This window comes from Lagopus leucura, unplaced genomic scaffold (genome assembly GCF_019238085.1).
Source record: "Lagopus leucura isolate 7727_CA_CO unplaced genomic scaffold, USGS_WTPT01 Super-Scaffold_774, whole genome shotgun sequence".
Lineage (NCBI taxonomy): Eukaryota > Metazoa > Chordata > Aves > Galliformes > Phasianidae > Lagopus > Lagopus leucura.
The window spans coordinates 6,655,892-6,669,205 of NW_024962258.1; the positions used below are offsets into that span (position 1 = coordinate 6,655,892).

The 13,314-nt window shown below is 44.2% G+C and overlaps 1 protein-coding gene across 8 annotated transcripts in view; it reads right to left on the reverse strand.

The window, feature by feature from the left end:
• The window catches only part of SEMA4D (semaphorin 4D), a 104,422-nt gene extending 91,246 nt beyond the window's left edge, over positions 1-13,176 (reverse strand). For 6 of the 8 annotated variants that reach the window (XM_042864877.1, XM_042864879.1, XM_042864876.1 and 3 more), the window contains exon 1: positions 13,110-13,176. The gene's annotated coding sequence lies outside the window, so the exon portion shown is untranslated. Of the gene's footprint in view, positions 1-12,969; positions 12,993-13,109 lie in introns of those variants that run through there. The other 2 variants (XM_042864875.1, XM_042864874.1) reach the window with 2 other exon arrangements.
• Between the last annotated feature and the right edge of the window lie 138 nt (positions 13,177-13,314).

Sequence of the window (13,314 nt, forward strand, 5' to 3'; positions counted from 1 at the left end):
GAATCTGATGGCTTCGGATAGTTACAGGAAATTGAAATCATTAGTTAAGGAAGTGACAAACCATCCTTTCCCAGGCTTCAGAACCCTCCTCTGCACAAAAGGAACTACTTAGTGGTCATATTACTGTTAGATCAATGGACTGGAAATTTCAAGTTGTGTAGAACCTCATCGATGGCCTCTCGGAGACTGCAGCAAACCTCAGCTTGTTGTCACATGAAAATTTTAACAGCTGATGTTTCTGTCAAGTGGAGAAGATTAAACTACTGTTAGTCCAACCCATGTTAAAGACACACAGAAACCTTTAAGACTCTTCAAAAAATATCTGAAAAACAACTGAGAGCGCACCTGGGTATTGAAAGTAATGAGTTTTGAAAAGAGAAGGAGACATCCTTGCTCTGGGAGATCAGAAATAAAAAGTTTTATATTCTTTAAGTGATGACACCAAACAGAGGAAAACCCCATAGAAGGATGTCGCTGCCAAGCCCAGACCCATAGCTGCTATGTGGCCACACTGCGTCTCTCACTGTCTGCACACATCCTGCTGCTGGGTCAGTGTTGCAAGCCTGGACAGTGTATGCCAATATGGGTGGCTATCTGCTGTACACAATTTTCAAGCAGCAAATGAATATGTATATTTTTCTTGGACAGTGCAGCATTAGGAATGCTTCACAAAGGCAATCACTACATGCAATTCTGCTTTGTTCAAGGCATTAGAAATACTATGTATACAACCAATTTACATCTCCTAGTCTCTGAAAATTAACTGAAGTACCTCCTTTGCTTACACATGTAAATTTCCAAACAGTTTGCTACCAAATTTGGATTAAAACAATTTCAAAGCAGTTTAGTATTAAAGTTTAAGGCCTGAATTCTAAGTCCTGTTGGAAATAATTATCTTTATAAGTAGCAGGTCCCCTTTTTATCAACTGCTTTGAAAAAGAGGAAGTGAAACATAAAGAATTAAAAATAAATTGTATTTTAGCTACCACTTTTTTTTCTTTAATTGAGCAGAAGTAATCATCTGGCTTTGTTACAATTTTGGCCTTCACATTCTTACACTTGAGACAATCCAGGAAAGAATAAAGCTGTTTGTTTCAATACATGCATTACCCACCTGGCATATTTTGATTCACAGCAGTACCAATAGTTCCACTGATGCATTTTCAAAAATTGACTGTTAGAAAGAAATGCAGCAGCTCAAAACTCGCTATTTTTTCTTTGTGAATGTTGACACGTAGGCAATGATGCCTATTAATATCAATCTCATAGCAATAAAACATTGTTTCTCACTTCTAAGGAGAATTCTAATGTACGCCAGTGTTAAAAAGAGAGGCCTGTGAAATGCTGATGAGTTTACTGTCAGTATCTGATTAATTTTAAATCCAGGTATACCCCTGCAAAGAAAGGAAACTTCATAGGCGTTACTGTTTAAACAATTAACATAATCATAATGCCTGGATAACTAAATACAACATTTGAGTATCAATATCACATTTGCAATTCTGAACAAGTCTGCCTCGAGTGTACGTATTTGTTCCTGCTGTGCTCCAAGGATCTGCATGCTTCTATCACCAAGATTTTCCAAACATCATAGTTCACGCAAATTCAGAGATGCAGCAGCACCTTTCTAACTTCACGTGCATTTTCAGATCATGAAAAATTCAAGGGGATGAAGTTGTGCACATATAATATGGAACAAACTCAACACGTTTCAATATGCTTAATTGTTGGACAACTCAGTTCCCCATTTCTATAACTTTCCATCTGGCTTTGAGGAAATGTCAAATAAACAATATTACTAGGAGTCTACTTTTCACTGTTCTCACTGAAATGAAACAATTTACAGACGCAAACACTTTCAAAGCTTCTACACACTCAAGATGGAGCTTTCTAATCTTATGAAATTGGATTTCAAGAGCCTAAAATACCAATTAAAATCTTAGCTGTGAATGTTACAGAAGCAAACTAACAAACCAGTTTATTAAACATAGCTGAACACCAGAAAAAAGCATCACAGTATGCACATTTTCTTGATTGCTACTGTTAGAAGTACAGTCAGGCACAAAAATATGTTTAATAATTAGCATTTCTTTCCTCAAGCTTTTGGTTTTTGTGGATTAAACACTACAACAAAATTACCTCAGAAAGAACGTCTGTGATTCCAGCTTTTACTGAAAGCATTCTTTAATCACAACACAAACGACTGCCCTCTTCAGAGGTGTAACTGGATACAGTCGTGGAGTGTTTTATTCAGGTGGAAAGGTAACTCGATCTAATGCTAGCTTGAGCCTTAAATGCAATTGTTTAACTAGTTAAAAATAATAGTTGTCAAAACAGCACCTCGGAAACTGAGAAAAAGCTCAGCAAAAGAAATCTAGAGATTTCATATTCAGATGGGTTTTATTTTGTCAGTAACTAAATTCTGGGACCCATTTTCCAGCCAACTTACATTAAAGCCTTCCTCCTTGTATAACAGAGATTCCACTTGGCTGGTCCCAGGGATCCTGTCAGACAGCACTTCCCTGGAGTACTGATCATGTGAAGCTCCAACCAGGCTTTCCCTGCCCCACCTGCACAGCAGCCAAGTCTTTGGCCAGTGACCAAGACCCGTGATTCCTAAGAAAAGCACTGGATGTGAACCTCAGAGAACAGGAGCTTCGCTCTGTTGAATCTTGCCTTCCCCACCATAAGCAGAGTGATCCCATGCAGGAACTCATGTGGTGCACAGCTGGAACACCAAACCTATAGTTACATCACTGCTGAACAAGCTGTCACCTCATCATATCTCACTACTACAAATCTTACTCATCAGCAGCACTTTAAGGCTTGTCCACCCAGTACATTTTAAGCCAAACATCTATAAAGACCCTGAACCAGAGACACTTATACATGAGGGAGCAACTCCTTAATGCCACTCTGGATGAGGTTTTGTGCATCTCAGTCTGGAGATGTCCTGCCTGTGGCAGGCAGTTGGATTAGGTAATCTGTACAGTCCATTCCTACCCAAGCTACTATGTGGCTTTGTCATTCTATGATTTAGCTCTGTCCAGCCTGCAACCAGGACACTCACCATATCAATACAACAAGACACTCAGAAAATCTGGAAGTACTCAAGCACTGTAAGCCTAGTCCCCTTCAGCAGAGCCCTTTGTCAGAATCTGGAGGATGCCCAGCAGTGTTATTCAGCACAGGTCTTCAACCCACCCCCTCCTCCACACATCAGCCACAGTCATGCTCCTCTCCATACCACCAGCACTTTTCCTGAGGGGAAACAGTATAAAGATTAAGCAGGAACTTTTACAAGAAGCCATGTGAGCTGCAGAATGGTGTAAAATACTGATAATGGTGTAAGATGATGTGTAAAACTGCAAATGAATAGTGACTGTAAAGGTAGGAAGGAAAAAAATAGAATAAGAAAGTAAGACAAGGCTGCCCAAGGAGGTGGCTGTCACCATCACTGGAGCTGTTGAACTAAGGGGACATGGTTCAGTAGGGAAATATTAGTGATAGGTGAACACTTGGACTAGATGATCTCTAATCTTGGTGATTCTATGATTCCAATGCAAAAAAAGTAAAAAACAAAATCACTGTGAAGCACAGCATTGTCATCTAAGTCTGTGCAACAAAAAAACAGAGCTGAGTCCTCTTAGGACTAGTAACAACCATACTCTCACAGTCCTACTAAATGAGCAGCTCAGTTATAAAATATGCACTAGATCACAACACATATTTTCCTATACTGTAAAAGGAAGTATAAGAAATGCAACATAACATACGGTACCAAACTGTCGACACTAGTAGGTACACATTTCAACACGCAGGAACCCTTTGACTGTTTCCTGAGACAGAGCTGCACAGGTTTCATTCCCTGGATACTCAGAAAGACAACTGACTAACTCTAAATCCATCCTCTGATTCACTAGAGTGGTGGGAAGCGTCATAACTGTCAATGATCTGTCTGATGTATGGTCTTGACATCACAGAATCGCTCAGATTGAAAAAGACCTTAAAGATCATCAAGTCCAACCACAACCTAACCATACTACCTTAACAACCCTCTAGATCATGTCCCTGAGCACCATATCCAAATGGTTTTTAAACACATCCAGGGATGGTGACTCAACCACCTCTCTGGGGAACCTATTCCAGTGCCTAACAACCTTTCAGAAAAGAAGTTTTTCCTGATACTAACCTAAACCTTCCCTGGTGCAACTTGAGGCCATTTCCCTTCCCCTGTCACCTGTCACCAGTGAGAAGAGACCAACCCTGCTCTCGCTGCAATCACCTTTTAGGCATTTGAAGAGAGCAGTAAGGTCTCCCCTCCCTCAGCCTCCTCTTCCCCAGACTAAACAGCCCCAGTTCCTTCAGACACTCCTCATAGGGCATATTCTCCAAGCCCTTCAGCATCCCTGTTACCCTTCTTTGGACCTGCTCCAGCACCTCACTGTCCTTTCTGTACTGAGGTGCCCAAAACTGAACACCGTACTCAAGGTGGGGCCTCACCAGTGCCGAGTATAAGGGCAGAATTACTTCCCTAGTCCTGCTGACTACAGCATTCCTGACACAAGCCAGGATGCCACTGGCCTTCCTGGCCACCTGGGCACCCTGCTGGCTCATGTTAAGCCCACTGTCCATCAGTACACCAAGGTCCCTTTCCATCAGACAGCTTTCCAGCCATTCCTCCCCAAGCCTGTAGGGTTGACTGGGATTGTTGCGACCAAAATGCAGGACTCAACTCTTGGCCTATTGAAACTCATGCAGTTTACCTTGGCCCATCGATCCAGTCTATCCAGGTCCCTCTGCAGTGCCTTTCTCCCCTCAGGCACATCAACATTCCTTCCCAACTTGGTGTCGTCTGCAAACTTACTGAGGGTGCACTCAATCCCTTTGTCAAGATCATTAGTAAGGATGTTAAATAGAAGCAGCCCCAGTACCAAGCCCCAGGGGACACCACTCGTGACCGGCCGCCAAGTGGATTTAACTCCATTGACCACAAATCTTTGGGGAGAGCCATCCAGCCAGTATTTCACCCAGAGGAGTGTATGCCCAGCATGCTTTGTGTATGCTGCTGTCTTTCAAAAGCAGATTTAGACCCCAAAACATACGCCCAAGGCAACATATTATCAAAAATCATCTTTTTCTAATTACATAGCACAGACAGAGGTACTTCCTCATATCAGAACTCTTATGTAGTCTCTATTAACTTTCCACAGTAACCAACCAGGTTTTTCAATAACAAAAGCCTTCTTGAGGAATTTTAGGAGCTGGTTCTAGGGACAAAGAACAGCACTAATGCTTCTCCATGGTCCCAAGAGAAGCAGCACAGCCTTAGAAATCTGGAAAAAGCAGTTATCTGCAGCTGTTAAATTCTGTTTTGGCACCCCTATTCATCCCCATCCATTTAGTCTATTCATCAGCAACTACCAAGCTTACCAGTGTCTATAAAACTGCCTGCTAAAAGTAAAGAGGTGGTGTGACATGGGAGAAAAATTCAGCACAGAGTCCTAGCAGAATAGCTCACTAGGTCTGTGATGTTCAGTCACTGCGCCAGTCACCACCTTTATCTTCCTGTATCATCACTATGGACTAGTTCGAACCAAAACCAAATGTCAGTGGCCCAAAGCAAAGGCACAGAAGAAATAAGAGCTTTTCTTCATCCCTCTTCAGAGCTCCCATTTGGCTAGTCCTGAAATCAAGGCACAGTTTTCAATAGCATTACTCTGGAATCCGCTCACATATTCAGTATTTCCTCCATCTTCCCAGGAATGCATGAAACACAGAGGCAGGTGAGAGGCAGGAAAGATTAAAAAGAAAACAGAAAAATATAACAGAAATTATTCCAGCTACCAGAAACCTCCAGAAAGCACGATGTGCTGCACATGACCCCTACACGTGAGAACACCTGACCTAGATGAAGAGTACTGCTGCCCCAGCATGGCTGTGGAGCACAAAGAATCTGAAGAACATGTAAGTGGGGCAAGGAGGGAGGTGCACCAGGCATTCAAATGCTCTTCTGCACAACGCATATGCTGTTAGCCAGCCTCTGTTCTGGCAATCACAGCTAGCTCTCCCCTCTAACAAGGCTTTTGTGCATCACTGCAATCCCTGTACAACTTCAGAGACTGTAATTTATGATCTATTTCATGTTCCTTCCCATTAGAACTCATTTTATTCAACACAAAAATAGTGGTTTTCCTCAAACCTTTACCAGAGACACAAATCTCCTTGCATAAGGGACTTCACGTACAATTTTGGTGCAAAATACAATGTAAATAAATAGTAACTAAATTGGTGGATTGGTGATGTCAGCCCAGCTATGATCAAAGTCAGACTGTTATCTTCAGAACATGATGCTTGCTGCAAAATGTCATCTCAAGACCCATCAAATGGGGAAGGGGCAGCTGCACTCCATATAAAACTTTCACACTCCAAGGAATGTAAATAAGGGATATCGTTAAAACAAAAGTTTTAACAATAGTTACTTAAGAGCTCTACATTTGTAATGTTTAAAAGGTTCTCCCTTTCTGTATCTTTAATCAAAGGTTATAAATAAATGACAGCTGTCACCATGGATACGCGCTGTCCAGGCTCTCTCTGCGGGAACCTCAAAGCCTCATCACCACTGAGAGTTACACAATGTGGGGGGGTCACGTTAACACCTCTGACTCCCAGAGCCCATTTGTTGCGCAGAAATTAGTGCAGCTGACTAGTTCACCTCCTGCCAGCAAACATTAACTGCTACTGCTGACCCAGCGTCCTCCTGCATTCACCCCTTCCCCAAGGTGCCCTGACCCACCCCCCGCACCACTGCTTCTCAACAGCACGCAGATCCCCAGTGCACACAACACTCATTGCAAACCCCAGCCTATCAGACACCTCACCTGGACAAAAGCTTTGTTCCATAATGTACTAAAAAACTGTTGCTAACACTACTGAAGTACAATACATTTCCATCCTATTCTTAATAATGAAGGCGTAGCTATGAAGAAAAACAAAGGCAAACATGCAGTGACAGGAACAGAACTCATATAAAAGCCAAAAAGTAAATTAAAGAACAGAAGACAGGCTCTGAATAATGGTTACTGTTTTCCCCTGGCAATTGTCAGTACTAAAGCAGGAAAGAAAAGTTCTTTAAAATCTTTAGGGAGGGAGAAGAAGAGAAAAAGAAATCAACCATTTGAAAATATTTACATATCGATATCTCCATACTGCAGACAAACACTAATTCAGGCTTTAAATATAGGTATTCAATTCACATACTGTGTATTATATGAGTCAGAGATTTATTTCATACAAACTCACCAATTAAACAATGAATTCCTCAGACACATTAAATATGTGAGAATCAAAATACACTGTTACTTCTTTTGAGTGTTTGAAAAAATATATTTATTTCAGTAGCATTAACTCCTGGTTGAATACCTAGTCAAATATCTTAAACAGCTAATATGCTGTAAATGTACACATATGGATAGGGTTTTCTTCAGTATTGTTTAATTCTTTTGGGAGATAGAATTGCACAGAGGAAATCTCTTATGCCTGTCTTACATATTTATCACAGAATCCCTCAAAACGAATTCCTGTGCAAAGGAAGTGAAATGAAAAGGCTCTTACGTGCCTCACTTACCAAGCAGATAATCAGGATGACCTTTCAAAGCAGTTTATCAATTCCAATGACACTTAAAGTAAAACTGCAGTCAGATTCAACTGAAGAGTGAATTTATCTCAGTTGAGGTAAGCACCTGGACTTGCAGTAGCAGATTTTTAACAACTCTAATAATTTCAAAAAGAGAAAGATAAGCATTCTCTATCACCAAAATAAGACCAGATTTGAACAGGAAAAATAATGTAATTCACACTCCTGATCAAAGAACAGGTACTTTTCAGTGGCTAATTTTTTTTTTCTAAACCACTTTTATCAGTGGCGTTAATTTTCTTTACACTCGCAGCTGTGATGGACAATTCATTTTCTGACAGATGGATCCTTCAAGTAGAGTAGGTCTGAAGAACAAATAAGGAGGGTGATCTGTGTGTGCATACATTCACATACTTAACAAACCCTTCATAATCACACCACTGCTGACTCAAAACCAGAATGCATAATATTTTGCCTCAGTCATTTTATGCCTTTTTTGATTAAAAAAACAAACAAAAAAAACCAACAAACAAGTGTGTGAGAGAAGGGATCTTTACCAGCACAGCATCACTCCAGCAATTTCCACATCCACAATGGCACACCAGAACATCTCTGATCCACCATCCCAGCATTGTTACTGCAGTGCTTCAGGGAAGACAGGATGTCTACAGCTGCACAGATCCTGTGCAGGGTGGGAGCCACCCACAGCTAACTCCTGCCTGCAGCAGCCCCTCCATCTTTAGATGCACTGCAGACACTCCTTGCTGCACCCAAATTAAACACAGACTTAGACAGAAATGTCTCTCACCACCCACAATACAACGTCTGGCAACAATTACAGAGGTTACTAAGGAAATCCAAGCTGGAGCTTACAGAGAAGCACAGTAAATGCCATATTTGATTAAACTGGAAAAAGGCTCAATGTCCAAAAGCATGCCTGCACTCCCATCCCTCTTCCAGCCATATCACCTGCACATAGAGAAGAACTTCTCCTGCCACAATCCCTACCCTCCTGGCATCTAAGTGAGCAGGCCCAAAGGGAACCCAGAAAACTCATCTGGCCTCATCATGTGCTCTGCTCATCTGAACAATTGGAGCTTTGTTCTCGCATGTGATCCAAGAAGTAGTTTCTGAATTGCACACAGACACCTACAGATAAGGTAAGGATATGGAAGGGTATCTTAAAAATGCAGTACTGACACGTGTTCTCATCATTCCAGATTAAGTAATCAGAGGTCCCAAAAACTGAGCAGTGCTATATCCACGTGCACTCCTGGCACAGAAGGTTTGTTCTTCCTGCAACTATGGGTTACAACACCATGCTGGACAGAAACAAGTCCCCAAACTCCTGAGCCCTCATACAGATCTCCAACAGGATAAAACAGTTCTAAGCTCTGCAAGAAACAGCCAGCTCCTCCTGAAGCGCTTTCAACTTGGGGGCTTTGCTACTACAAACCTACGCACACCTAAGCACAGCCTGTGGACTTGGTTCAAGGCAGTCATGGGATGCTTCTTTACAAAAAGAAGTGTGTATGGCTCCATTCCCCTCCAAATCTATTAAATCTGAAAGGAGAGAACTCAAGCATGAACCCAAGACCTTTCATGTCTCTAAGTCTGCTGCCTACACCCCATATTGTTCTTCCAGTAACAGCCAACTGTAATACACTATCTCTTCTAGTGCAAATGAGAACGAAGACGTGCTAAAAAAAAAGTTACTCTCCGTTTTTCAGCATGTTCCTTTGTATAGACAATGACAAAGTTCATAGGGTATCATATATTTATGAAATAAATAAATAAATCAAGCACAACTAAGCGTGTACATATATATATATATATATATATATGTATATATATATAAAGTAATCATTTTGAAGCAAGAATAATGCCTGCTTTATATCAAGGGAAGGAGGAAAGACTCAAAAAAAGTGCAGCTAAAGCCTGCCCCTGAAAACTACTCCCAAACAAAGCAGGAACTGTAATCACTTTTCATGTTCTTATCCCACCCTGATAACCACGCAGTGGGCAGTGACACAGGGATAGGAAGGCTTCTTCTCACCTCGCGGCACCACAGCAGCCCCAGCATGGAACCTGGGGCACTGCTTTCCTGCTCCCAGTCTGCCAACCCCAAATATTTCCCAGTCACCTCCCTGAACGTGCTCCACCAATAAGGGATCTGCTAGGTAAGCACAGTGGAGTGTAGGGGCACACCGATGGCGAGCCATCACCTTCCTTCCCACCAACCCACACCACGCTACAGGACTGAGAGCCAAACACAGACCACCCATCCTCGCTGAGAGGCCACACTGGTTCTACAACACAATGTTCAATCCTCTTTGGCCTCCCTCATATACAGGCTAATACGGCTAATACTAATTTTTTAAGAGGATCAATGCAGAAAATGCCTACTGGATAATGAGTTCAGTGTTGCACACGAACAGAGGGAAAGGAACCGTGGAAGAGGAGGTAGACAGCAAGATGCAAGATTCTGCATCATTAACAAAATTTGATAACTCAATACATGAGCCACAATTATCTTCATTTATTGTCCTCAGAACAGTTTCTTGCATCCTCACAGCTACAGTTCAAGTTTCCGTTAATTTGCCACCTGTTTTGTTTCTCTGTATGTACTGTAAGTACATAAGTACTGCTGTTTCATGCTTTAACACAGTTACTGTAACCACAGCACTGCCAACACCCTTTACTTCTCTCACCATCCCCTCATTAAAAAAAAAAAAAAAAAAAAAAAAAAAAAAAAAAAAAAAACCTAACAGGATCAAAGCAACTTCCTACTTATGTATTCATGCCATTTCCATAAGTCTGGTTCTGCTCCCAGCTCTGCCTGCTGCACTTCGCAGGGCAGGAGAACCCTCTGCATGGAAGCCACAGCAGTATCCCTGGGCCTCACAAGGCTCTGTGCATGTTGATGCCAACAGGCAGTTCTTCATCTACCCATCCCTGAGCACCAGACCTAGTGAGACCAGCAGGACTTTCCCATGCTTCTTAGTGAACATCCACTGTCTGCCTGGACACACTTGATCGTCATCAAAGAAACAGACAGGGAGAAAGCCAAGAGGCAGAACTTCAGAGAGAGAACAACCAGATACAGCAGCCAGAGGTGCCATCAGCTCCACACATACATCCAGCTACCCAAATGGACAGCCACATTCCCTTTCAGTTAACTAAGGGCAATGCATAGCATCAGGCACAACAAAGAGCAGCTACAAAGCATGCAACAACACTGCATCAAGAAGGATCTCAACTCTGTAACTGCCAGCAAAGGAATTTACATGTATATACTAAAATAAAATAAGACTCATCCGTGAACACTGATGGGAAATGTTTTATTTTCTTAAAATTTACAAAAACCATCTTCCAGCATCAGTGACATGAGCTCCTATTTTTCCTGAAGACAATTAAAAACTCAATGAAAACATCTGAAGAGTACAAAAATAATACAAAACTTGGGAGCTTTCCTGTCATAGTTACTGCCTGTGAAGATCCCAGCTCTGGAAGATACCCTCAGAAGCAGAGTAAAGCACCACCATTTACCCTTGCAAAATAGATGTCAGAAGGAAAAACTGAATCCAAGGATAGCAGTCCAGGTCAGAAATTAACTTTTGCGCATCTGAGATAGAACAGCCAAGCAACCTGGTTGTGAAGCCATGAGGCTGCAGACTTCCCCACAGTTCCTTTTATACCCACAGAGGGCCACGCGGAGCCACCACACCATACCTCAGCTGCCCAGGAGGCAGCCATTAGAAAGCAGAAGGCACCGTATTTCCCCTTCATCCTCATGGGACCCATATCATAGAATTACAGAATATCCTGAGTTGGAAGGGACCCATAAGGATCATCAAGTCCAACTTCAAAGAGGACTGGCCATGAAAATAGAAAGTCCTGTTGTCTGGAAGTGTAAAGCCACAATATTTGGTGTCACATGGTTGCAGCCATGCAGTCCTACTGCCAGAAGGTTTAAGACAGCAGCTGTTTACTCTGGGGGAGGAAAGAGTACTGAATCATAACACCAGCAGAGAAGGCAGCATAGCACAGCCTTTCATAGCCATTTCCAAGCACACCTCTACCTACACTGTCCAGAACAGCTATGAGACAGTTTGCCAGCCCTGAAACAAACCCATTCTCAATAAACACTGATCTCAAATGCTTAATTCACTGTGGAAGGAGCAGTCACAGCCATCACCAGCTACAATGGCTTCTGTTTCTTTTTCGAGAAAAAAAAAAAAAAAAAAAAAAAAAAACTAGAGCAGCCTGATTTCAATGGGGCTGAGGGCACAGTGCATTCACCAGCCCCTCTGCAGCTCCCTGAGCACTGCAAGGTGTGCAGAATGATAGCTTTCCCAGAGCAGTCCACTGGAGACAGGCCTTACCCGCATGTGCACAACCAGCTCCCTCCTCACAGCCAGCGTACATACAGAAACCTGCTTCCTCACTGCTCAATCCCGTTAGCAGAACAGGGCCAACTGCACAACACCTGGACTGTCTAAAAAACGCCCCTGAATATGATGGACCTGACTGCTGCACTGATATCCAGAGCCCACCAGAAATGATGGGGTACAAGAGCTCAGAGATGGCCGCTGAGCTAAAAGCACCTGGCAGAAACAAAAACAAGTTGTAATGCGGGAACCTCTTTCTGCCTCAGACCAGAAGCACATATAGGAAAAGCCTTCCAAGCCACAGAACAGTCGCCAAGCTCCTGTTCTCCCAGCAGCTGCCACAGAGAAGAAACAAGGGCATCACAGGGCCTGCTCCATCTCTCACACTCAGAACTCTGTGCTCTAGGTCTTCATACACTCATAAACATGTCCTGCCCAAAAGCCCATAGCCCTATAGCTCCACTTAAAACCTGCAGGGACGAGTAGTGATATACAGACAGGAAGTCCCGACGTCATTGTACCCATCACACCCATGCACACTCAGCACTTCGATTCAAACCTGATTTGAACCCTCCTGACAGCTGAGAAATAGAGCAACACGTAAACACATACACACGGCCGGTTCCCACGGCCAGCACCACGCGTAATAAGGAGCGAGCTGCTGACCCGCAGGACCCTCCGCCAGGCTGGCACGCGGCAGGGGTGGGCGGGGGAGCCCCGCAGGCCGGCCGCGCCTCGATCCCCGTGCTCCTCAGCGCCGCTGCAGCAGCAGGTGCAGTGCCTGCCCGCAGGCCCACAAGCAGGGCACACGGCCACAGCCCATGACCGCTCCCAACCTTCCCAGCTCCACGCCTGCACGCGTCCCGTCGTGCTCCGGGAACGCTCCGCAGGTACCGTGGCGTCGCGATCCCGCCCGCCCGCCCGCCAGGCCGAGACACCCACCTTGGAGGCGCAGGGCCGCGGGGAGAGGAGAAGCGAAGCGCGGCGCAGCCCGGCGGCGGCGCGGTCGCTTTGCTCCGGCCCCTGACTGCGACACTGCCTCCGCCTCCCCGGCCTGTCCCTCAGCCCGACCGCGCACCTACCTGCGGCGGAAAGGTACCTCACCCGGCCCCCGCCCGCCTCGGCGCCTCCTACTAGGAGCCCTCCTCCCGCTCCGGGTGGGGAAGGGGCGGGACGGGGATGAGCGGGGGAGAATGGGGGAGGAGAAGGAGGAGGGAGAGGAGGAGGAGAAGGGGGAGGGCCCTGCGCCGCGTGGAATGAAGTTGGGGTCGCCTTTCGCTATGGCGG